At 40.3% G+C, this 27297-nt stretch overlaps 1 protein-coding gene and 1 long non-coding RNA gene across 4 annotated transcripts in view; one reads left to right on the top strand and one right to left on the bottom strand.

Moving 5' to 3' along the window:
* igsf21a (immunoglobin superfamily, member 21a) overlaps positions 1 to 27297 on the bottom strand; it is a 237776-nt gene that overhangs the window by 174286 nt on the left and 36193 nt on the right. The gene's annotated exons all lie outside the window — the stretch shown is intronic.
* On the top strand, positions 10838 to 26414 carry LOC119488803. Its single transcript, XR_005207033.1, has 3 exons — positions 10838 to 10849; positions 25861 to 25870; positions 26305 to 26414. It is a non-coding gene; the product is annotated as an uncharacterized LOC119488803 (long non-coding RNA).

The following is a 27297-nucleotide window of genomic DNA, read 5'->3' on the forward strand; positions in this document are numbered from 1 at the left end:
ATGCCTGATGTAGACTATCCAACCGGGAACTTGTGTGTACAGGGATAAATGTGCCATCAGCTGGTGTGTTTCCTCTGGAGATTTGTAATGCCTGATATAATCAGTGTTGGGAGTTGCATTTGTTCATTCACATTCCTGGAGTGTATGGCAAATAGGAAAACAAATAGGTAACTTTAAAAAAGACCAATGGAGCACTCTGCTCTCAATGCCAGTGCTAAAATAAAAATGTTAGTGAAAATAAAAGAAAATGCCGCGCAGCAGAGAGAAAATGGAGAAAAACAAAGATCACTATCCACCACGACATCTATAAAGATGCACTATCTACCTATAACAAAACCATCCGTCTAGCAAGGAAAGATTATTTTTCCAGCATTATTACAGAACACGCCGGAAATTCCAGAGTTCTTTTTTCCACCATTGACCAGCTGCTAAACACTGTTCCTGTCCCCCCACTATCCTCAGCAGCTAAGTGTGAAGAGCTTGCCCTATTCTTCATGAACAAAATAACTTCAATCAGAGCTAGTATCACTACTAGTGGAGGTGAAACTGACATCAGTAGATCCCGCAATGTAACCATGAGCACTTTTACATGTATCACACTAGGTGAACTTTTCTAAAACTGTCAGTGAATGTAACTCTACAACATCAGATATCGATCCTATACCCACAACATTCTATAAGCGAGTGTTTGATAGTGTCTCAGGTCCGGTCCTACACATTATAAACACATCCCTTCAAACCGGCGCTTTTCCAGATGCTTTTAAAACAGCTGTTGTAAAGCCCTTATTAAAGAAACCCAAATTGGATACCAGTATACTAGCAAACTACAGACCGATATCAAATCTACCTTTTATTTGTAAAGTATTGGAAAAGATAGTATTAGTCCAATTAAATTCCTTTCTTGAAGAAAATAACATCTTGGAAGTCTCTCAGTCAGGTTTCAGAAAATATCACAGTACTGAAACTGCTCTCACCAAAATAATTAGCGACCTCAGACTTAACTCTGATTCAAATAAAGTATCTATCCTTATCCTGTTAGATCTTAGTGCGGCATTTGATACCATTGATCACGACATCCTAATCAATAGACTTGAAAAGCTTATTGGGCTCACTGATAGTGTACTGAACTGGATCAAAACATATATCAGAGGAAGGAAGTTTTATGTTAGCCTAGGAGACCATATGTCTAAGAAACATGAAAACTGCTACGGGGTTGCACAAGGAAGCTGCTTAGGTCCATCACTCTTTTCTCTTTATATGTTACCACTTGGTGACATCATCAGAGAACATAATATTGATTTCCATAGCTACGCGGATGACACACAATTGTATATATCAGCTGAACCTAATGATGCGACAGCCATAAATTCCATTACAAACTGCTTGTTGGCAATAAACAAATGGATGAACAATAACTTTCTCAAATTAAATGAGGACAAAACAGAAGTTCTACTTATCGGCCCCAAATCTAAAAGAGAGATGCTAACCACGAATCTCGGAGGTTTAACCGCCTGGCTTAAACCTGAGGTGACAAGTCTCGGTGTCATCCTGGACGCAGATTTGAATTTCAACTCCCACATTAACAAAGTGACCAAAACAGCTTTCTTTCACCTCAGGAACATAGCGAAGGTACGATCATTCATAAAACAAAATGATGCTGAGAAGCTAATTCATGCTTTCATATCCAGCCGGTTGGACTACTGTAATGCACTCTTCGCTGGTCTTCCCAAGAAAACCACTGGAAGACTCCAGCTCATTCAAAACTCTGCAGCTAGATTATTAACAAAAACTAAGAGGAGAGAACACATCAGTCCTGTCCTAGCTACTTTACACTGGCTGCCTGTTACTTTCAGAATCGATTTTAAGGTCCTCCTCCTCACATACAAAACACTAAATGGACAAGGACCTAGCTACATTGCTAACTCCCTTACAAACTACACACCAGCGAGAACACTGCGATCATCAGATGCAGGTCTATTAGAGGTCACCAGAAGCAGTCGTAAGAAGATTGGTGATGCGGCCTTTGTCAACTATGCCCCAAAATTATGGAACGCACTACCCATAAATATTAGGGAAGCAAACACGCTAGACATTTTCAAAAGACATCTTAAAACCTATCTTTTTACCAGCGCATTTTCTCTGTAACTTGCACTACGAATTTTATCCTGCACTATTTATATTTTACTATTTCTACTGTTCTAAAATGTTTTATTATTTTTATCATGATTTTGTTGACTCCATGCACTGCTCTTGCTGCTTGTTTTTAATTTATTTTATGTAAAGCACTTTGAACTGCAACTCCTGTATGAAATGTGCTATATAAATAAAGTCTTACTTACTTACTTACTTACTAAATGTGTGGAGTCCGCAGAGTACTGCATTCTATCACTGAGCTATGATTACAACAGGCATATTTAATGACATGACTGCCAACTGAAAGCAACTTTACATGTTACTACAGAATCAAGAGCAAACTCTGTTTTCATGAAAGTAAAACATATAAAAAATGAACGTTATTGAATCCTCTGAAACCCGCGGGATCAAGGGCGATCCCGACCAACTTTACTCTATTTCAGAGGCTGTCATGATATCTTGTGGCGAAGGAAGCTAGATAACACATCATATACTTCCATCATAATGTTCTAAGCCTTTTCACAATTTATTTTATTAATAAATTAAGTAATTCATGTTTATTTCTGATTTATGACTAGAAAAACTTGACACAGTGCTTAGCTGCATCTCAAATTAAACTTCAGGTTCCAGCTTTCAGATGATGTACACCACTTCTATGTGACATCTACATTTGACCTGCTATCTCCCCCTAAAGACCCCTGTACCTCCCAAAAAAGACAAAAACTGGTCTATTGTGGGTCTCAGAGAGTTTAACATTAACATTTACATTAATTACGTTAATTTACATTAACCTGATTTTATAAGCTAAAAAAAATGTTAAAGGGGCTCTCACAACTGGGTCTTCCTTATGACTGCTTTTGGATCAGTGCACACAATGCCAACGATGCTGTAAAATGGTGCGAGCAATCTCCCTCTGCCTAGTTTAAGAGATTCATTATAATGACATATCTGGTCAATTTTATGAGAACAGAGCCGAAGTTATGACATTCCAGAAGAATAAAACACATTTTTAGTTTTGGAGCGGATATTGCAAACCTGCATCATTTCTTGCTAGCTAAATATAGATCCGTCTGCTTTCTCGCTTCATTATTGCAGCTGGAGATGATTTGTTATCATTGTTCTGTGGCTGCCAATCTCAGTAATTGAGGGAGAAATCAACCAATTTCTGCTCAGGGACTGCTGTATCTGTGCTTTTTGAAAACAGCTGCACGCAAAAAGTCATAAATCTATAAGAATGAGAAAGATATTTGTCGTGAAGCCGTGAAAATGTGTTTGGACACGATGAGAAGTTTTTACAACAGGTTTCCCCCTCAACTTCTGTGCCCCTTTATGGCGTTAGAGTAACACTTTTTGGAAATGCAAATGATGTAGCCTACTCATGAAGCAAGATTGTTGTGTCAGGCATTGTCTGCCTATGCACCAGATTTGACTGTTATTTAACGTGTGTTATCAATCGTTATCAGCCTCATAGATGTGGGTCAGTAGGGGCTTGCTACACCTACTACGCTGTAAAAGTGAAGCGAAACTTAAAAGCAACACGTAAAACTGAATGAAACTTTACGTTTTGAACAGAAACAAAACATCTTCTTTAGGTTTCGGCAACAAAACCACATAATTAAGTTTACTAGAAAATATTTTGTTTTGGCTTAAAATAACTATGTTTGAAAAGTGAAAGTGAAACTTAGCATGGGATGTATTACCTCAGCCTCCTGGGTAAAAGTACTGTGTTTTGTGTTACATCCATCGCCCCCAACCTCCATTTCACACTGTGTATACCAGCTATTCTCAACCACTGGGTCGGGGCCCATTGGTGGGCAGAGGTTCTGCCAAATGGTTAGATTCAAATACAAAATATTTATTTTGGTAATATACAAAGCTAGTTATTTGTATATCCATATGTGCTTAAGAATTCACATCAATACAAAAAAAAACATCGAAGTTTAATGCTTAATTTCAATGAAGGGTTATGTATGAATATCACTACGTGAATCCTGACACATCATCAGGTAGAAACAAACATGTGGTGACACAAAATGGATCTGTTTTTTAAATGAAAAAGTGATGTGGGAGACAATCCTGCACCAGTGAAAGCTCCGAGGTGTGTGGTGAGGAAATATGACCCTGAATACATTAAATATGGATTGGCAGTCAGTGATGGGTGAGGGTAAGCAGAATATTTATTTTGGTCATTACAGCTGACAGTTACATAACACATATTTACCGCCCAGTTTATTTTTTCTCCTTTTTTTGTCACGTTATGTTTTTTTTGTGTTTTTTTCTAATTTATTTGGGAAGGTGATCCTCAGAATTGTTTTAACAATCAGAAGTGGGCCTTTGAGAACCCATGGTCTATACTACAGTGCCTGACTTTCGCTTTTACTCCTGTTTGTTTGAAGAAACACTAGCATGTCATGATCCTTTAACATAGGAGACTCTGGATGGTGCACATAGTAGAGTCAGCAAACACAGCCTTCTGGCACCGTGTTGCTGGGTGACACACCAAGGAACTGTCTGTGGGCTATATATAAGAGGTAATATGGCTTTTTTTGAGCTGACGATGCAGTTGTTTGTCCATGAAATATTTTGATTTTGTAGCATTACTGAAATTACTTTTTGGACAAGACTGTTCTCTTGAATTTGGAAGGGCATCTGCAGACACCAGTTCACTGTGTGTTGGTGGTTGCATGAATTTCACTGGAATTAAAAAAATGGGGTAAGTGGAAAATGACAGATTTTTGTATTAACGGTTCCTTGAATTAAAGAGAACACTTGGGCATAACTGGTAATTGTTTTGGGGAAATGACTCATAATGTCCTATCCAGCTTATCTAGAATAAGTAAATCAGCTGCAGACAGGAAGTGAAGCGTGAAGTGGCCAAAGTGTCTGCTCTGCTTAGACGTGTTTATTTTGCCTGAAAAATTAAGTGGACACCTGCTGCAGAAACAGACAATATGTTCCCAAATCCTGCCTCAACGCCTCAAAAAAGCAATATTTCAAATAGCATTTTATGATTCTATTCATTATTCTTTGTCCCTGTTTCCACAGAAGCCTCCGGTACAAAGAGTTTGGGTGTTTTACATGAAGTGAACACATTTCGAGCAGAGCGGGAGTCACAGTCCAATTTTACTGGCACACACACACAGACACAAACACACCATAACAGATGGTCAGATGGATAAATAAAAGATAACTATTTGTTCAATATAAAGTTTTTAAATTCCGTATGAAATGACATGAATAGGCTCCATGAAACTGTAACAATGCCTCCTTTTGTGTGCTGGTTTTTGGGAATTCATATCACAATTCATATGTGATTAAAAAAAAACGGGGTGATGTTTGTTTTGTGTTCATTTAAAAAGATTAAAAAAAAAATCTTGAATGCATCAGCGCCTGTGTAAACAATCTACAAAATTATCTGATGGTTTTCCTGAAAGCTGCCTCGCAGTTTGTTTGCATTTTTCCATTACTTAGTGATAAATACAACAAACACATCTGGAGCTCAGAGGAATGAAATGTCACAGAGCCTTGGAAATAGATATTCCAATCTGTTTTTAATAAGGTAAACAGGACCCGGGTGCCATATTAATAAAGGCCCTCAAAGAAGTCATGATGCTGTTACCAAGGAAGCAAGTTGTCCCGGTAACCCAGAGACAGACTCACTGGGGTATCAATCACTGTTTGTGCATTCAATCTGCAGACCCCTGCATCACCGCAGGTCATGAGCAATGGCAGGAAACGAGGGAGGAGACGGGAGGGGGGCAGTGTGGAGAAATGGCCATTCTGAATGTCAAACGGGTGGATTTGAGGAACGCATCCAGCATGCGGGGAACATAAACTGCAGAGTCAATTTATCATAGCGGAATTGCTGCAGTTAAGAGAGGGCCGTTTCATGTTGTTTCAGTGACTATTCACCACATCTTTGCGCTGGTTTGCTCTTGTTTTCTCCACTTTGAAGCCTCACTGAACCACTTCAGAAACACAATCTCCCACAGGCAGTTTTTTTTTTTTTTTTACTCAAACCATTTTAGTGTTGAGGCCAAAAAGAGGAGATCCAGTTTGTCTTGATGTTCCAAAAGGGAGGGAACATTGAAGAATAAAAAAAACTATTGGCAAAGTGACCTCAATTAAGATATTGACAATTGAATGTATTGAGATTGCATGACAACCTGCAGGGTTGTGCTAGTGGCTCAGCTGATTTCTGGTATTGTATTATATTTTTCTATTAACTCTACTGGCCTTCAAAAGGAGTGTTGCTGCTGTTGTATCCTCGCCTTTCCTTTTTTCTTTTTTGCTCATGGCGAAGTGTATTTTTCTCCTCTTCAAATCAGACAATGGTACATAAGATGGAAAAAAGAGATTATGCCATCTAGCTGACTTCATTTAAGGGTAGAGGCGTCATGTTGTGCATGATGCAATGGAAAACTGAAGTGCATAATCTTCAATCTGTGCTTACACAGTCATCATCATACAGCCTAGAGGCAAGAGGACCACTTTTGTTACTGAAAGTAGGAATGAATGAAGGAAATGACAAAAAAATAATCTTCTCAAAAGGAGTCATTCTACGTTTTGAGAAATCAAAATTCTTATGTTCAAGGTGACTTTGACAAAAACTGCGGTGGGGATAATAGAAGAGAAGTACAGTTGAAGGGCTACAGAAAGGCATCACTGTATGTTGCCTTTCACTGGAAGTTAAACGAGTAGCACATGTAAAGGATAGTGTACAGCGAACCGGTCATTGTTGTGAAATAAACCCCGACAGGGCGATGCGACACCGACATGAAGCGGAGGGGTCGCATTGCCCTGAAGAGGTTTATTCCACAACAATGACCTGCTAGCTGTACATTATCCCGCTTATTACACGGCTACATACTTAAAGGCAGGGTTAACGATGTTATCCAGTATACACTATTTGTTATATTGGTTGAAATGGTCTTTACACCCCGACAGCGATCCATTACTTATGAGCTCTGAAAAAGGACCGGAAAAGAACCGTCATCTGTAGCTGCTGTAATCCTGTAAAAACGTCTACCAATCACTGCCTCGCAGTCCGCTTGTAAAGAACCAATCAGATGCCTCCCTGCCTCCCTGCCTCCCTGCTCTTACTCTACCCTTGGCGTGCACCAGCCTGAACTCAAAGCGCGTCGCCGCTGCAAGTTTACTGGAGAATGGAAGAGAAAACACAGCCAAAAGTAGCACTGCTGCGGTTACTTGTCATGAGGTAGCGTTGTTGAGTTGAGGTCCTCTCTTCGCTCTGTGTCTGTGAAGAGGGCTGTCATTCGATTAAAATAGTTAATCGTGATTAATCGCACATTTTCTATCTGGTCAAATTGTACTTTAATGGGAGATTTCTCAAGTATATAATACTCTTTTCAACATGGGAAAGGGCAAATATGTGTGGTTGATGCTTGCATATTATAAATGTATGTATACAGTTATTAATGGAAATCAATTAACAACGCAAAACAATGACAAAAATTGGCCACAAACCCCCACAGGTACTGCATTTAACATAAAAAAAATGCTCAAATAATAACATGGCAAACTCAAGCCCAACAGGCAACAACAGTGTGTCAGTGTGCTGACTTGACTATGACTTGCCCCAAACTGCATGTGATTATCATAAAGTGGGCATTATGGTAAAGGAGAGACTCGTGGGTACCCATAGAACCCATTTTCATTCACATATCTTGAGATCAGAGGTCAAGGGACCCATTTGAAAATGACCATGCCAGTTTTTCCTTGCCAAAATTTAGCGTAAGTTTAGCCTCCTTCACGACAAGCTGATAATGGTTGGTACCAATGGATTCCTTGGGTTTTCTAGTTTTATATGATGCTAGTATCTAGCTTTAAAACTGAGCCTGTTACAACAAGTTACAAGAAGGGAACCTGGATACAAAGTATCAATGAAGCTTTCTGACTAGACTGCTGTTTAGCTTCCCATCGATCCGATTACTGGAGGCTACCTGGACTCTGAGATCATCCACCTGTTAGCTCAGTTCCTCGGCACCAATCTGGCCCAATGCAGAGGGCATAATCCATGGTTGGATAAGCCACCGGTGGTTTGTTCATCACTCAGGAGCCAAGCAAACTGGTAAGTGGATAAAAATGAAACTTGCATGCCGATTTATCAGCGCTGCGGTGAGGATTAAAGGACTGCCAGCCCCCCGCTTGCGTCGCCAACCTACTGCCTGCATTCTTTGTTTCAGTGGCTTTTAAACCCCCTCCGTCTCTCAAGATGTGCTTCATCACTTCAATAGAACCGTGCATTCATCTGAACACATTGCTGGATAAAAAGAGCTGCAAAGGAGACAGCCTTTAGTCCTCTACTCATTGATACGATTCACCTCTATGAAGCTACAGAGGCATGTGGGTGAGGTAAGCAAAGCATCCATTTTTTTCCCTTTTACAATTCAACCTTTAGCGTCAAACAAAGGAGAAAGGGGACACGCCCAAACCCAATTACAAGCTTTGCTTTGTGAGGGAGGAGGAGGCCACATGACTGCTGATAAAGAAAAAAACAACACATCTCCACCCCCACTTTCATTTTCAGTTTTTTTTTTTTCCCGACACAGCCGTGCTGGCACTACAATGCTTTTGTACTATGTGGAATTGCATCCCATTTTTTTGTACTAAAATCCACATAAAGTAACTACTCAGCTCAGCACCAGAATTATTCATTGCAGGGTGGGGTGGAGTACTGAGCAGACCTGTATTAAAAAACGCCAGAAGAGGAGACAGCTGTCCCAGCCCACGTTCTTATGTGATCTCTGCTTAGGGAACAGGCTGGTATTCCAAAGCCCCATCTGAAAACAAATTAAAGAGGATTAGAGGCTGCCACTGCAGCTCCTCTCCTCTCTCTGTTCTGGGGAATAGAGTGTCCTGCTGGCCAAAATGGTGACCTTCACACTGACTTCCTGTCCTGTGTGCAGGTGCACTGCTGCACCGCTGCAAACATTGAGGTCATAGTATGGATTCAGCAAAAATGTCACAGTGAGTTCCTTGAAGGTAGACGGGTCAAAGAGATTACGTAACCTGTTGAATAAATGGGTGAATCTGTTAAAGCATCTATAATTGTAGAAATTAGGGCTTTCAAAGTTAACGCGATAATAATACGTTAACTTAACAAATTTGTTCAACGCGACTTGCAATTTTTAGGTTGTAGCGGGCTCAGTTTTAAAGAGTTAGTCAAATGAAGATACTGGCATCATATGAAACTAAAAATCTAAAGAATCCATTGGTACCAACCATAGGAACCAGAAGGAGGCTAAATAACGCTCCAAACTAAATTTTGGCGAGGAAAAACTGTCAAGGCCATTTTCAAAGGGGTCCCTTGACCTCTGACCTCAAGATATGTGAATGATAATTGGTTCTATGGGTACCCACGAGTCTCTCCTTTACAGACATGCCCACTTTATGATAATCACATGCAGTTTTGGGAAAGTCATAGTCAAGTCAGCACACTGACACACTGACAGCTGTTGTTGGCTGTTGGGCTTCAGTTTCCATGTTATGATTTCAGCATATTTTATTATGCTAAATGCAGTACCTATGAGGGTTTCTGGACAGTATTTGTCATTGTTTTGATTTCCAATAATAAATATATACATGCATTTGCATAAAGCAAGCATATTGCCCACTCCCATGTTGATAAGAGTATTAAATACTTGACAAATCTCTCTTTAAGGTACATTTGGAACAGATAAAAAATGTGTGATTAATTTGTGATGAATGACGATTAAATATATAGTAAAAATATCCTACACAAGGCAGTCCATACATGTTTGGACATTAACACTTTTTTGCTGTGTTGGCTCTGTACATCAGATTTGAAATTATTTTAATTCATGTATGCTCAGTATTAGAGTTGTTTACATCCATTTTGGAGGCTTTCTACCTTCAGAGTGGTCTTCAGCCAATAAAACATCTGTTCAGATGGATTGAGGTCAGGTGCCTGATTTTGCCCAGATAATGTCAGGCCATTAAAAAGACTCTTAGGTTGGATCATTGTTCTACTGAATTATCCTGAAGTTGGGGGGACAATGCATCAAATGAGCTTTAGTTGCTGTTCACCTCAAACACCCTCAATACTGAAGGTGAGCAATCTATCTTCACAGTCATTGCTTGATGTCAAGTCTTAATGTGCTTGAATAGGCAAAAACAGTAATGATGTAACTGTCGAAATACTTAATGACTGCACCGTGCATTTCCATAATCATCTTTTCACTTTGGGTCTAAAAGCTACAGTAACTGTTGGTCATTTTCTATGACTTTCGAATTAACTTCAAGTTTAAAAAGAATATAGAGTACATCGAAAGAATACTGAAAATGTTGATAACTTATCTGGTGAAATGTCTCAACATCTATGGATGATACATTTGGTAGACATTCATGGTTCCCAGAGGATGAAACCTAATGACTTTAGTAATTCCCTGACTTCTCATCTAGTGCCACTATGAGTTGTGGTTTTGAGTGAAATATCTCAACTACTGGATGGATTTCCATGATATATACAATAGCGTAACCAAATTCAAACCTCAAAACCGTGACCCTTGTGTGTACCGCACGTTCATGCATGCACATGTAGCCAATGCGCTCACGCACCATCAGGATTGGGAACAGTTATTTCAGCACCATGGACTGTGTCTCAACAGATGAAAAAATATCCACAAAACATTTATTTACAAAACGTTTCATTGAAAAGTTTATAATAATACTAGTAAACAGAAGGATTTCTTTGGTGTAACATAACATATTTATTGATTGTCAGATACCTTTTAAAACTAAACACAAGGTATTTGTCAGTGTGGCCAAGTGCAGGCTGTGACACATTCTCTGCCAGATACTGTATAGGCCTATTGCTATCTGGCAGTCTAAATATAATCTATTATATTGAAATTTCCAAATTGAAAATGTATTCGGGCAGTGTCTGCAAAACGCAGCATTTTCATTGCCGGGTACTTTACGAAGGAAAGTGTAAACCCCCTTACACCGACTTTCTCTTTGGCATGAAAGAGGAAGAGCCGCAAGCGTCATAGCAACAGCCTTGACAACAACACATTGATTGGCAAATCAGTGTTGAATTCAGACGTGTGGTACATTGTTTATTTTTCTTATATTTGTTTAGGTAATAATGAGTGGAACAGAACATGAAAAATCTCTGTATCACACAGCTGTGTTCAATTCTCATTGGTCAATCACGGCGTTCTGCAGTCTGTAATTTCTGTATAAAAAAACGTTGCTATGTATAACAGGCCGTTGCTATGGGCGCTGCTCTGATGTCGGACTCTGGCGGACCTTTTTTTTGCATCAAAATATTGAATTCTTAAGTAAGTAGCTGTGTAATAAGTGGGATAATGTACAGCTAGCCAGTCATTGTTGTGAAAGAATCCCCTTCAGGGCGATGAGAGACCCCTCCGCCCAGCATCGCTCTGTTGGGGATTCTTTCACAACAATGACTGGCTAGCTGTACATTATCCCAATATTACACTGCTTTGTTGAATACTTGATTGTGATTGATCAGTTTTAGCATTCTACATTCTGTTATTTCTTGAATAACAGAGTACTATGCTATGGACATGGTTCTGATCTCCGTACATGGCAAGGGGATTATTTTTTTTGTGGAAGCAATAAAATTATTTTCAAGTCAATAAAATCATTTTTAAATCAATATTTTCTGTCAAATTATTGATTTCTTTAGTAAGAGGGATCACCTTGTCGGGGGTTCATTTCGCAATAATGACCGGCTCGCTGTAAATTATCGTTAGCAAATGTTAGCATGTTAATTTACCAAACTAAGATGGTGAACATGGTAAACAATAGGCATGCTAAACATCAGCATGTTATCATCCTGATGTTGGTATTTAGCTCAAAGCTCGAGTGTCATTAAGTGCAGTCTCACAGAGCTGCTAGCATGGCTGTCGACTATTCTTGTTACTCTATCAGCTCTAAAAACATTGTCATATCAAGTAAGCACAGACAGCAAAGGCATGGCGCAAAACAGCTGTGACTGAACTGAACAGAGCTCCATAAGGCTGATGAAATTAAGAACTGTTCCACTGTACTCATCCTGTACTGTATGACTTTACCTTCTGTTTGAAGCAGAGGCCAACCAATGCCAGTCCCTCTCCAAGGCTGCCCGCTGCCGTCTTTGACTGAACCAAGGGCATTTTAACTGATTAGATAGACACTGGTTTGATCATCTTTCAACATTGTTCCCCCGTGGCTACGGTTAAACCTTGCACTAATCAGTCTTCATTAACTTTGGTGTCACATGTATAATTCTGCTGTCATTTCACCGCCTATATGTCCCCTCCCATTGCTAGTGAGTGGCAGGTAGGACAGTCAAAGGAGCCACATTGTCTATCCTGCGGCCATTTCCCTTTCGACATTTTCACATCTCACTAGAAATGTTGAGTCATAAAGTCAGCTGGGTTGGTGGGGAGGGGGGGTACTAGCTGTGAGATGGATGTCAGGATCTACAGATCAGAGTATAGGCATATTTGGGATTTATATGGCATTGGATACAATGATAAAAGCTGCAGAAGATCAGTGTGATTCCATCCATTCATTCAAATGACAAGCAGGGCTCGTTTAAGCAAAGGCCCAGCAGCATACATCTCTCTGATTATTAATACACTGCTGTTGCCCTGATGCCAAGCATTTTGAAGTTCCTGTGCCTGGAAGCATGGTTCATCAAGTGGAAACATTGCCATAAACTGGAATGACCCAACTATCCCTAAGGACACCTATTCTTGTTTAAGATCCTTAAGAGGAAGAGCAATAGCTGTAGAGAGGAAGAAAATTGTAGAGAATTACGCTTATGGTTTCTCTGAAAGTGCACAAGACTGAATGGAAGATGGTAGTGATTTTCAAAAATTCAACAAATTCATCTAATCTCACTACCTCCATTATGCATCTCAATTATTCCTCTAATCGTGCACTCCTGCATGCCTTAATGGGGTATTTTTCCCATCTCCTCCTTTGAGCTGTTGTATTATATAGAGGAATGAAAGAATCACGGCAGTCTGAGGAAAAGAAAGCGAGAGAGAGAGAGAGAGAAAGAGAGAGCACAACCTATCGCTCGTCTTGAGTGAGGGGAAGTAGGAAGCATTGGTATTCACAGCAGTCCCTCCATTTTGGAATCTAGTTCGGCACTTGGCTGCAGCCAACTGCAGCTCTGACACATGCACATCTCCCCCTCACACTGTTAGTAAAAGAGCTACTGTGTTAATTGGGCTAAACTGTGTTAGGGACGGGAGGGGAAATTAATGCACGGCTGTAAACAGGCATGGATGAATCACATCTGCCAGGTTTATGAGATCAAAGAAGGCGTACGGTGCATGTGTCTCTAGCGTTTTATTTCCTGTGCACATCTGGTGAATTGGAACGCGTGCTCTACTTAGTGAAAATTAGCTAAATGAAAATCACTATGCTCACTATCTATATTGCAAATCACACTTCCGGAAACACTACCTGTGGTTTCTCTCCTTTGCTGTGTTGTCTCGCTGGTTAAAGAGATATCACACAGACTCAGCTTCAAAACTGATGTATCCTCATGAAGACGGTTCTTAGGATATCTTACAAAAACGTATTCCTCATTTTCTGTGTTTTCCTACGAATGTCCAGCAACATGTGATGCACACGTCAACTTCCACTCTGTTCTTTAAAAAAAAAACTTCTGTTGGTATAGGCCATAAAACTACTTGGTTAGGTTTAGGCAACAACAGTACTTAATTAGGTTTAGGAAATAAAACTACTTAGTTAGGTTTAGGCAATAAAACTACATAGTAAGTTTCAGGCAACAAAACTACTTTGCTAGGTTCAGGCAACAAGACTACTTAGTTAGGTATAGGCAACAAAACTACTTGGTTATGTTTAGGTTATTAAACTAATTAGTTAGGTTTAGGCAATAAAACTACTTGTTTATGCTTAGGCAATGAAAGTACTTAGTTAGATTTAGGCAATACAACTATGTGGTTAGGTTTAGGCAACCAAACTACTTAGTTAAGTTTAGGCAACTAAACTACTTAGGTTCAGAAGTTATGTGGCAAATCAACTTTGACTTCTGGTTTCACATGGGGTATGTACACCAGTCTCCTGAGCGAGAGTCTGGTGTTTTTTAACACACCCATCTACCTCTTTCTCTACGCTGTATTTGTTGCTCTTTATACTTCCTGGTTCATAATTTTGTGGATTATATACAAATTTATTTTGTGGGATATATATACAAATTACATGCAATATTTTTTGTAGGTATAGCAACAAACAGTGTATGTGAACATCCTGTCAAAACTATGAAATGAATTTTGGTTAGGATGTAGGGGAGAGTGGGGTCGGTTGGGACAGGAGAACAGTTAGGACAGTGCCTCTTTAGCAAGTTAGACAGCTATGCCTATGACATTCACCATGCTCATAATCATCCACATCATCTTCACTTTCAACCTCAAAGTGGAGAACTGACTATTCCTCAAATTGTATTCACTGTTTTGAAATACAACATGTAAGTAAATGTTTGGCTTTTTGTTTATTTTTTTTCTACCATGCTGTTTTAGTCATGCCACATTCAAAAAACATATTGTTGGAAATCAGTTGATGCTAGTGTTGTCTTCTCTTCCTGGGAAATTTGGTACAGTTTTGTTTATAGTTCCTATCTTGTTACAAATCAACAAAAAGCAGACAAAAACAAGATAAAAGCTTTTCCTAATTAAATAACACCCACTGTGAAGTCACCAAGTGAATGTTTACTCAAGTGGCAGCCAGTCAGAAACCCTTTTTTGAATTAATTATAATCACAATATAATCATTTTACACGTCTTCTTTTTCTCAAAGAAATTTTATGATGTTTTTTTAATCCCGGAACAATGTGTCCAAACCGTCCTAGGGAGGCAGAATTTTAGTAAAATGCACCCCCTGTTCGTTTAATAAAATTGTGCCTTTCACGTTTGGGTTTGGCTCTAGAAAACTTGATAAATTGTTAGCAGACACCTGTATCTGTTCAGGGATCAAATTATTTCCACTACTGTTCAAGTAGTCTGTGAGCATTTGTTACATGTTTGGAGTGGCGTCAAAGAGTTAAAATAATTACATAATGTATATACACCTGCAATAAAACCCATTCATCAGGTGGGTTAAATCATGCAATGAAAACTATTAAATAATTACAATATATGCACTACATTATTTGTCAACAACAGTACACTCATGTCTGCACAATACATCTAAGCTTACCAGTACCTGTTTTATACCTTTTTTACCGATTGTAGAACAGATAACTGATCCTCAGATAAGCCAAGGTAAAGTCCTCTGTCAACCACCACAGAAGACAGATCAATAAGTCATATGAAAGCCATCCAGACATCTTAACTTCCCATGTAGCCTCGCAACCATCAGACACAACTCTCCCTCGAGTGTGCACACACACACACACACACACACACCTACACACAGTCACAGACTCAGACTCACTTTGGTACAAATCAAATTAATGTTTTGTTAACTCTCACAACACAGGTGGCGTCATGAAGCCCATCAATTCTAACTAGTAACAATTCACTTACATGTTCATCGGTATTTGCCAATGAAGCTGGCACAGTCAATGATAATTTACATTTTATTAATGAAGTAATGGGTCTATTATGTTGATTGCAAAATGGCTACTTAATAGCTGCTTGCAGCTTTACCTCTCTAAGGACTCTCTCTTTCTCTCTATCTCTCAAAACTAAAACATGCAGAGCCAGGGCTGAAAAAGTTTAGCCTCGCAATGCACCATATGTCTGGAACAGTAATGCTCTACAAGAAACAAGATATCCTTCGGGAACCAAGCAGAAATGATGAGCAAACTGATGCCCACTAAGTGTCAAACTGTGGGCTGTGAAATGCTTTCTGTTCTGGCCTCCATGAGCTGAGTTTACTTCCATGCAGCAAATGGTATTATATCATAAAACAAGGGTGATCTAAGCAATATATACTTACAGTGTATACTGCTTTTAGTAATTTACTATGACTAAATCAAGTATGTCTTATGGTCATTTTAAGGCACAACATACAGGATGTATGCTGTGATAAAGGTTGGTTAGACTGAAAAGCTTGAAATAAAGTGAAACACTACATAGGTCTAAAGGCCACCAGGGATGTGACGAATAAACAACACGAAAATGTGAAATACTTACCAGCGAATACTGTCTAGGGCTTTTATTGTGAAAGGGAAGAACAGAAGGAGTGGATCTGGTCTGCGCTGCCTTTGAAAGGAGTAATAAAGTTTGCCATCTTGGTTCGGACGACGAAGCCTCTGTGTTGGTGTTTCCAGCCCAGTCGCACAGCAATACATGAAATAGTCACGATATCTAATGTATTGATTTGTGTACATAGACACAAATTTCCCTTTTTTTGTGATGGTCAGAACGAAAGCAATTCATATGTAATCCACGTAATGTGAACTGGCAAGTATAAACAGGGGCGAATGACGCGTAGGGAGGAGGTCAGATTGAATGGTTGGGTCAAAAAACACAGGATTTTCGCCCAGGAGACCAACGTTCATGTCCCGTGTGAAACCACAAGCCAACCTTGATTTATTTGTCAAGTAACTTCCGTACTTAAATTACGCCACTTACGCTGTTATTTAAACCCAAACCGCAATCTTTTCCTAAACCTTACTAAGTAGTTTTGTTCCCTAAACCTAACAAAGTCAATCTATTCCTACACCTAACTAAGTAGTTTTATTTTGAAAAGACTGGAGTGGAAATTGACACTAAAATATATTGGTGAAAGTCGTGCTGAGCATCATGAAAAAATTATATATGGCACTCGTACCACACAACTTCACAGTGCGAAAGCTCCGAAAAATCAACCTAAAAAAGCATGTTGCTTTTTGGCTGCACAATATTTGTTGTGTGAAAGTATTCATGACAAAAACAACAGATCGAAAAAATATATTGACGGGCAAATTATGCAGAAAAAAAAGCCTCTGCCGGTGTGTAGAGTCCTTAAGTGTGTGGATGCATCTTCTAATAGTCAAAGCACCGCACACAAAAAAGACCTGGTGGGTACAAGACTCATCCAACGCAATTTGGATCCAATAATTGTGTGACGGTGTGATAAAAATGAAAATCATCACAACCTGGACAGCTCAAACTGCAACTGTCCCATTGTTGGGTGAGAATAGCTGTAAACTGGCCAATAGAAAACGGCTTAAAAGCTTTCTTTTACAACAACCTCAAAAGACAATATTATTCCTGACAGCTCCTTTCACGCCTCCGAGAAGGCCATAATTGTGTGTAGCGAGTTGCGATGAGGGAATTTCAGCCACGGACGACAGGTACATGTGTCACACAGATAGAGGCTGCTAAACGCATGGATACTTTTTCTGGTTACTCTACCACGATTTTATTTGACTTGTGTTTGTGCACGCAATTATTTATCTTTTTGTATTTCTTTTCTTGAGTGTCAAAAATAATTGAATTTGTTTCAAGCATCATACAGTCTATATCTGCCAGGAAAAAACAACAAGTTCCTCTGAATAAACAACTGCAAGCACACAAGCAATTCTGTGACCATGCTAATTGCTAGGAAGGTCAGGATGGCAGCTTCCTGCTTGGCATTGCTGCGTTCCCGTGCCATGTGTGCCCGTCACTCACCACTGTGACAGACAGCACCTATCCCCCTGTGCACCCGAGGGTGCAATGACACTAACAACATCTACAGCTCATTATTCATATAACTTAATTTGTAACACACTACTGTAAATATGACTGGACAGAAGCAGACGGTGTGCCATTATGTGAATCACTGTGTTTTCATGCAATATTATTACGTATTAATGAATTCAAGACAACACTGTGTCTATGTCCTACTGCCATATTGCAGTATACACGATTGGGAATTCTCAGTCTGCACACATGCAGATTTGAATGATACTGTAAGTGTATATAGGCATTTTAACTGTAAATCTCATGCTAACAGTAAGTGTGATTGTTTAATCACAAGCCAGTAGGGGTGGGAAGGATGGGGTGTTGGGGGAGGCATAGTAGTGAAGGCATAAAGCTAAATGATGGAAATCCCTGCTGTCACCCAGGGTCCCTGCAGCATGTTCACTCAGGATGCTCATCTGTCTCAGCTTCCCACTTTAGCAAAGCGGTTTAAATAAGGAACATGAGAGAGGCATCCTTGGCAAAACCCTGAACCTGTCCACAAGGTCAGCTATCCCACTGGGGCCCTGGGTTACCGTCATGGGAGACTGGAGCAATCAAGTGTGAAGATCCCGCCTGGTCTCCTAAAAAATTACGTCCCCACACAACGAAACTGTATTGTCAATTACGTTTTGAGGGAAACTTATTTTCTGCCGATTTGTTTTTGACGTATCACAAATACATTTCTAATCATAGTCCGCGGAAGCCCGCATATGAGGATGTCGGGGTGGATGGACAGATCAAACAAACAGCACACAGGAGACTGATGTTCGTATCCCTTGTGAAACCAACAGTCAGCGTTCACTTATTTTAATTAATGTCGGACAGCCCATTGTTCTGAAAGCCCATTGCTCCAAAAATACACACTCTCCGTGCAACAAACAGAAGCACATGGCTAATTAATATGCAGAATAACATCATTGGACCTTCCCGGTCTCGTGGCCTTGAATGCCTTTGTTGGTTGGGTTGGTTAGGTTTAGGCATGAGGAGGGAGATTAGTTAGATTCAGGGTAAGAATATCAGGGTAAGCCAACCAAAGGCAGAGTAGGGCGGGTCATGCATTTACTATGGTAGGAAAAAGAATATTGCACCGGGAAGGTCCGATGATGTCATTTTGCATAATATTTAGCCATGTGCTTCTGTTTGGGAAAACGGGCTGTCGGGACATTTTTTGGACAATTGGGGTTTCGGAAAAAAAGAGGCGTCGGAACAATGGCATGACACCACTCTTGGGTACCCATAGAACCCATTTTCATTCACATACATTGAGGTCAGAGGTCAAGGGACCCCTTTGAAAATGGCTATGCCACTTTTTCCTCACCAAAATTGAGCGTATGTTTGGAGCATTATTTAACATCCTTCAGGACAAGCTGGTACGACATGGTTGATAACAATGGATTCCTTAGGTTTTGGTTTCATATGATGCCAGTATCTTCACTCTAGCTTTAAAACTGAGCCTGCTACAACCTAAAAACGCAAGTTGCATTAATGCATTACAAAAAATCGGGGCGTTAATGCGTTATCGCATTAACTTTGACAATCCTAGTACTCATTAGTTTTGTTTTGTTTTAATTCACAACCACATATTTAAAACCACGAGCGTAATCCAGGAGAAAATATATTTCCTTCAAGAAGTAATTGAGAAAGCAGTTTAGTTGTATAGGAATGCCATTACGTAGGATACACGGTTGAAGCATCTGAACTAAGGGAGCCGCCACTTCTGTAAGGCTCTAGCACCGGAGGCAGTGAGGATAAGAGGGCAAAGCTAGTGAAGACCTTGATGAGGGAACAGATTTATTACAACAGAATCAAAACACAATTCTATGAATCTAACATTGACCTTTCCTGCAAAAAGAGAACCCACATACATCATTTCGGTGAATAGATCCAACAATATACATTATTAAAGCGGTTCAATCCACAAAGCAGCAAGAGGTATGATTCTTATGTAAATCAACACCTCACCTCGACTGCAAAGACGGGCTGCAGTAAAGCTCTGCCCCATTTCTCTAATTTAGATGCTGAAGATACACTGTATTTGCACAAATAAGGCATGGCAATGTACATTTCTCTGCCTGAGGAAAGGTACAAATTTAACTGTAGACTGAAACATAAATTGTCTTCCAAACATCTATGAATGAGGGTGCTGAACAGAGAAAGAAAACTGCACTTTATCATTTTGTTGTACCACAAACCAGAGTTGGTAAACATCATCTTAGAGTGAGTAATTTTCTGTCCTCACATTAAACGATTTTGAGCTATTGACATTTTCAAATAATTACCTCATTTCACAGCTGCAAATGTTTGTGTTGTTTAAATGAAGGTTTAATTGACTAAACATAATAGGTTAAAGGCAATATGTATGAGCTGGCTATAAGTTTTGTTTAAAACATTTTAAAAACTGAACTAACTTTATCAACAGAATATGAAGAGGTTACAGTGTAGACGTTATATCAAAGACGTCTGTGTATTGTGTTGCAGAGATAATTACTGAAATGAGTATGCTAACCAGCTAGCCCTGGCCCATCCTGTCTTGCAACAGCCCGTTCGTGCTAAAAGGCATATAAATGCCATTATAATGCGCAAGGCGTTTAGCCTGCAATAAGTACCCCTTCATTGATTTCGCATGTCATTTGTACGTAATGTATCCTGTACTGACTGCAATGTAAACACATCCGCGTATAATTGGTACGGTAAGAGTTGACGTAGTATAAAATGCGAAGACGGACAAAGAAGGTGTATGGGTCCAACAAACACCAGAAGTTTGACGTTTTTCACGTTTTTTTATTGACGTTTGTGACATGTTTTCCGCAGTTGTTTTCCGTACATGTTTTACTTAGTTTACATACTTATCTTAAGCCCACCCCTGACCTTTTATCCTTACACAAACTAAGTGGTTTTCTTGCCTAAACCTAACTGCGGACATTTACGTGGCAAACAAACGACACGTGAAAAGCGGTGTTCAAATGACGAGGGGGAATTTCTATGTAATTTTGTGGTATTTATACGCCTTCCCGTGAGACCGGATTGCTTGTAATACCACTTGTACCTCAAGAGGTGATAGTGAGTCACTGTAGCGTCCAGTCTGCCCTCAGTCCAACATGAGAGGACCAAAAAGTAGAGCGAGAAGGAGGCTAAATAATGTTCCAAAGTTACATCAATATTTGGCGGGGAAAAACTGTCATGGCTATTTTCAAAGGGGTCCCTTGACCTCTGACCTCAAGATATGTGAATGAAAATGGGTTCTATGGGTACCCACGAGTCTCCCCTTTAGAGATATGCCCACTTTATGATAATCAAATGCAGTTTGGGACAAGTCATAGTCAAGTCAGCACACTGACATCTGTTGTTGCCTGTTGGGCTGCAGTTTGCCATGTTATGATTTGTGTATTTTTTTATGCTAGATGCAGTACCTGTGAGGGTTTTTTGATAATATTTGTCATTGGTTTGTGTTGTTTATTGATTTTGATTAATAAATATATACATATATTTGCGTAAAGCAAGCATATTTGTCCACTCTTATGTTGATAAGAGTATTAAATACTTGACAAGTCTCACTTTAAGGTACATTTTGAAAAGATAAAAAAATATGTTTTTATTTGATTTGATTGACAGTCCTAGAAAAGATACATACTACTGATTATTCACACAAAAGTATGTTGAACGATTGTACATCTATCGAGTATGTAGTGCATAGCATACAATTCCGGACCCAGCAGCAGTGACGCTCTGTGAAAAGAGTAGAACTCTGAGCTAGGTGATGTTTTCCAGGGTGCTGGAAAAGACAGAGGCCCTGTCATACAGCGCCTTTGTTTTCAACTTGCTTCTCTCCCAAGTTGTTCTACTTGTCTGCAAAGTCACAGTTCACATACAGCTGTCTGAATAAAAAATGGCATCGCATTTAAAGTCTCCTCTCTTTTCCCTTATTCATTTGCTTTTCCATCTAATTATTATTCAATGATGGTCCCACTCTCCCAATGACAGGTGATATCCTGTGTCCCAAATATCAATTTTAATGTTGTTCGCTAGCTACAAACACATCACAGTGACTCATGGGTTTTAATAGATCATTTTGTGAGCTGTCAAGTCCAGGGCCTGTAATAATGTGACAACGGCTCATTGACTTTTAATAGGATGCAATTTGAGCTGAAACTCAGTGTTTAGAGCAGCAAAGTGGAGGGAGACAGCAGAGTGATGCCCCCGATTCCCTTAACTTGTGACGTTGCCTTGGGTTTTAAATGTGGCGGAAGATGGGGAGGCAGGGAAACAGTCAATGGAGCTGTAAATCTGAAGAAGATACCGAGGGGGCCGAGACAACGAGGGAGCGAACCTCGACTTTGAAATGCAGGAGAGAGGCATCAAAGTCATTCAATGACAAGGAGACAGATGCAATAAATATGAGGTTTGAGCTGCATGTGATGTTGGATGATGACACAAAGCTGTCCGATATGGCTATCGCTCGGTCAGAGACAGAGTTTGTAAATGCTGCACATGGATGTGTGACCTATGGATGAACTGAGGTTTTTTTTTTCTGCTTGGATGAAACCAAAAAATGACAAAGAGATTGTTGGTGTCGAATGGAGAAGTGGAGTGGAGCTGGAGAAGAGGTGGGATGAAAACGGGATCAGTTTGACATTGCCTTTTCTGACATTCATAATGCTTAAAGGACACAGTGAGCATCCAGCGTCCTCCTCCCCTGTCGTTTTATGACAAGCTCAGACACTCCACAATCTGGTGGCGCCCAGGTACCATCACTCCAGTCATTATCTCGCAAAACCCATTCCATTTGACCTCTGCAGTTGATGCACATTATTCACGATAGGAAGAGCTTCAACGTGCACCTCGGCACTGGTGAAGGAGACACGGGAGCGCAAGTAGAGTGAATGACAGAAAGAAGGAGGGAGACAGAGAGAGAGAGAGAGACAAGGAGACAATAAGTTTAAAGAGACAAAGCGATGAAGAGTTTAACAACTCAGGGGAGACAGATCACATGCATGTGGCGCGCCTCCATTAAATACCGTGGTCACCTTCAAACAAAAATAAAATGACCGCTGTGTGTCTCCGCCCCATGGCCAACACCCCTCCTGCTTCCTCATTAGAGCGTAAGTGGAGCTCTAATGAGTAGGAAAAAGCCTCAGTGTTGTGGGCAAGATGAATGGATGCGAGAGGCCACTTCACACCCATGTGCCTGACGCTGGGGCTATGTGTCTATCTCAGTGCTCTGTAGGAGGGAACCTTCTGGTGAGTCCTTCAGGACTAAAGGGCCCTAAGAGGCCCTCATTAGACCATTCAGCTGCTTATCCACAAATCTATTGTCATGGATAGCTATTAGGTTTGTATGAAAGCCTCAATGGAGACAAAGGAGCGACCTTAAGGGAAAGTATCCAGATGAGACAGGGAGATTATTTGGCCGGTACGACACAGCAGCATGGTCTCACTCCCAGGGCGTCAAATACTGATGCTTGGGCAGTGGCCCTCGGCGTCTTGATACCGACTATGGATGTATAAAGAGAACTGCATACAGCATTGTAGACGGGCTCCCGTTTATTCCTATGAGAGTTGGTCAGTGGCGCATGAAGCGAGAGAGTACCCAGATCTTCTGGCAATAGAGCAGGCGCAGTAGCGTTTCCTTTAACCTTTAACCTTTCCGCCATTCCAGCCCTCGGTCTGGGTCTCATTCACATAAATGGAGCAGGGAAATTAACTCTGGATTTGGCTATTAGTGCATTTTACAACGTTTAGGACCTAATGATTTAAACAAGGGCTATTTAAGTGTTCATACTGGGTTCATTTACCTCAAAAAAATGATCTGCTGATTTACAGACGTCTCTTTCCCAATGTAAATCTATGGGAAATAGTCTTTTTGGGCCCAATGGCATCACGTGACAGACACGGAAGTTGTAGTACGCTCTTCTTGGGGGCTTGGTTCCAACGAACAAGGCACCCTTTAGTGCACTGTACTGTAGTGTACTGTATGAGACCCACCAGGCTTTCAATTAACTCAAATGTAAACCCATCCACGTCATCATTAGATGCTCAGAGCATTGGACGTGGTATATTAAGAGCAAGAAAAAAAAAATGTAACTGCTCAGGGGACCGGCGTTCATGTTCCACGTGAAACCGAGTTGAGTTGAGTTTTCACTGACAACGGACGTCACGTGACATAACGTCGTCAATAAAAATTCACTAAAGACGCCACTGAGTCACATGACGGTACGTCTGTAGCTTACGTTACATTACAAATGTACGTAAGCTAAATGATGTTTTTTCTAACCCTAACCAAGTGGTTTTGTTGCTTAAACCTAAAGGCCACCGTTTCACAACGTTGACCATGTGTTACAACATTAACCTCCACTGTTCCACAATGTTAACTACGCACGATCCTTCTGCATCAAGATACTACATAAAATAGATGCAAAATATGACAAATATGGATGAGATCACATTGGAAACAGACAGGTTGGATCTACCATGAGATGAAACAGTAATCTTATCTCTTTGTGCCATACACTTTTACTTCTTTTCAATATTTTGGCAAAGCTTTGGAGTGCAGTGCGGCGAGCACTATTGTTCATCCACTACACTGTGAGTGGCATATCATATTTAGAAGTCTAAAAGACCTCTGGCAGCTTGTGATATTTAGACCTGTCAGTCTGCAAGACCATAACTGATATTTGAAATGGATTTTTCTCTTGGGCTGGCAATAAGGGCTCATAGCCATAGCACAGGGCATTACCAGTTTTACACAATTCAGTTAAGTGTCAAACTCTGAAGAATGATGAACATAGAACAGCCTTTGCTTATACATTTCTCTTAACAGTATTTCCAAGTGATACATCATTTCATTTGGTACGGTGGTGCCATCTCTTTTTTCTTTCCATCTGCTCTCTAAGGGTGTTTTCATATTAGGTACGATTGATTCGTGCTGTGCCCGAGTACAACACCTGATGCGAACTGTACCTGAGTACACATGAACCGTACTCCAGACCATCTTTCAAGTGGACTCAAGTACGGATTGACGAACCGTGCCCAAGTACGGTATGGAGCGTTCACACTAATCAAACGAACTGGACTTTGGGGTCAAGTGTACTTTGATCCGGTCTCAGGTCCCTGATGTGAAAGCACCCTTTAACTCACTTATTCTGTGCAGGGATGGAACATGGGTAGAGCCCACATGGTGAAAACACACGGTGAAGCACACAACAGTCAAACATCCATAGCTACAGTATGTGAAATTTAGTGTCTGCAATCAAGCTAACCTGCATGTGTTTGAACTGCGGGGGCAAAGTGAAGAATGTGGGTGGAAACATATGCAAACCCTGCATAGGAAATACATTTTACAAGTTGCAAGTTACAGCAGAGATGACAGAAACAGAGATTATATCTATCTATCCATCCGTCTATCTGTAGAGAGCATTTGACAGCAGCAGTGTATGACAATGATTATTACACAACGAGATTATTATACAAGTTTACAGATTGCATAACAGTTGGATTGGATGGGATCCTGGCACGAAAAGTGATGGAGCGATAAAAGTAATTGTCTTGCTCGAGCTGTGAATCTGTGTTGTGAGGAACAGCCCGAGCTTCCACAATATCCAAAACAATGACTTATCGCCGTTGAATGCTCCATATTAAGAGTACATTCTTTACACCAAAGGCTATGAAAATAAGAGAAGAACAAGGCCCGTAAAGTGAGAATTGAACATTAAAGGCAGTAAGTTATGAGGCTCCTGCGAAAAGGCGGTATATAGATTCATCAAGGCCAGCAGAAACTAGAAGAAGAGAGTGGTTGCTTGAACTCCGTGATGGATTAAGCTGTCTGATGCTGCTCATGACTCATGTAGAATAATCATTGTTTAGAGCAGGAGTCCGTAGTGTATTACAATTGCATGCTGAAAAATGACTAATACAGTAAGCCACTTCAGCAGGAGATTATTGAATTTATCTATAACCATCTTAAGTTGTGGGTATGCAGTATATTCTTCTACAGGAAACTTAGCTGAAAAAAAACCCAAGAGGGCAGGCTGCTATTCCATCCAAGATTACTATATGTTGATGTTGAATAGCTTGAATGCATAATAGCAAAATATGCTTGGCAAGTGTAGTCTTCTGTTTTGCTACAATTTTGCTTTTCTGTTCTGTCTCATCTAAAATGCCATTAGGCACAAAGTTTACATTGAACTGGAGAAATGGATATCATGATGGGATAACAGATCATTCAAGCTCACTATCCAACAGCATCTGCTGATTCCATGTTTGCAGAGCAGTCAGTCTGAAATGATGCAATTAGAGTTGTTCCGATATCAGTATCAGAAATGCGTCTGATACTGTTCAAAATTCAGGATCGGTTATCGGCGAGTATGGCAGTTGATGCGCGATCTGATACCAAAATTTGTTAACCCAGAAAAAAAATCAACTTGTTTAACCCCAAATCAATTCTTCTTCATTGTTTGTTATTTGTTCATGTTTTACAAACTATATATAGATTTTTTTATCACGCTGGTATCGGATCAGTACTCGGTTTAGGCCGATACCACAAGTTCAGGTATTGGAATCGGTATCGGGAAGGAAAAAATGGTATCGGAACTTCTCCAGATGCAATACAGTAATGGTGGCAGGTAATGTATTGCATCTGGAAGAATTCCGAATTCACTGAAAAACCCAATGGTTTCGACACATATACGGAGGTCTATTATAATAACCTGGTTAAGATAGCACAGAACGTGTATGCCGATGATTCAGATGACTCTGGACTACCTCCTAGCAGGGCCTAATGGACTCTTAGTGCATGCATAGAACTACTTCTTTCCATAATTGGGATTCAAGTTGCATTTCAAGGTGTGAAAGTAAATGTAATGTGAAACAGCAGGAGAGCTATGATAAAACAACATACTCTTAATGCCGTCAATTTGGCACTGGGATTGATTAATTGAGTCATTTGACATCCCCTGCTCACTTGCCAAAAAGCAGCTTTTTTTTCCACCGTGTCTCCAAGGAAATCACTCTTAACTAAAGCTAATAGGCTGGAACACTTTGGGAGTTAGTGCTGTGAGACCAGACATAAATATCTGCCAGTCAATCAGATTGCATCCTCTCGCTGGGCTCCATATCCAGTTGGAGTATGGTTTACGACACATACAGACATTGCCATTGTATCCCGAAGTGACTGACAGGCCTCAGTGAAGATTTGACAATTCCTACAGGTCAGCATGGCACCCGCATCTCTTCCAACCCCACCCCACGACAAGCCAAAATGGGTGACAGTCACAGTGAAGACAAGGTGCCAACACAAGCATAAATTCTGCCCTCGTGTGCACTTCATACCTATGTCAGCCTTGACAGCCACTCCACTTATGTGGTCTAATGAGGTGGCTCAACAGCAGCATGTGACACATGCTGGAATAAAAATGAGCACAGTGGAATGCATGGCCTTTTCTTGAGAGCTTGACATTTTTGTGTCATTGACTTTTAGAAGGGT

This window comes from Sebastes umbrosus, chromosome 1 (genome assembly GCF_015220745.1).
Source record: "Sebastes umbrosus isolate fSebUmb1 chromosome 1, fSebUmb1.pri, whole genome shotgun sequence".
In the NCBI taxonomy this organism is placed as follows: domain Eukaryota; kingdom Metazoa; phylum Chordata; class Actinopteri; order Perciformes; family Sebastidae; genus Sebastes; species Sebastes umbrosus.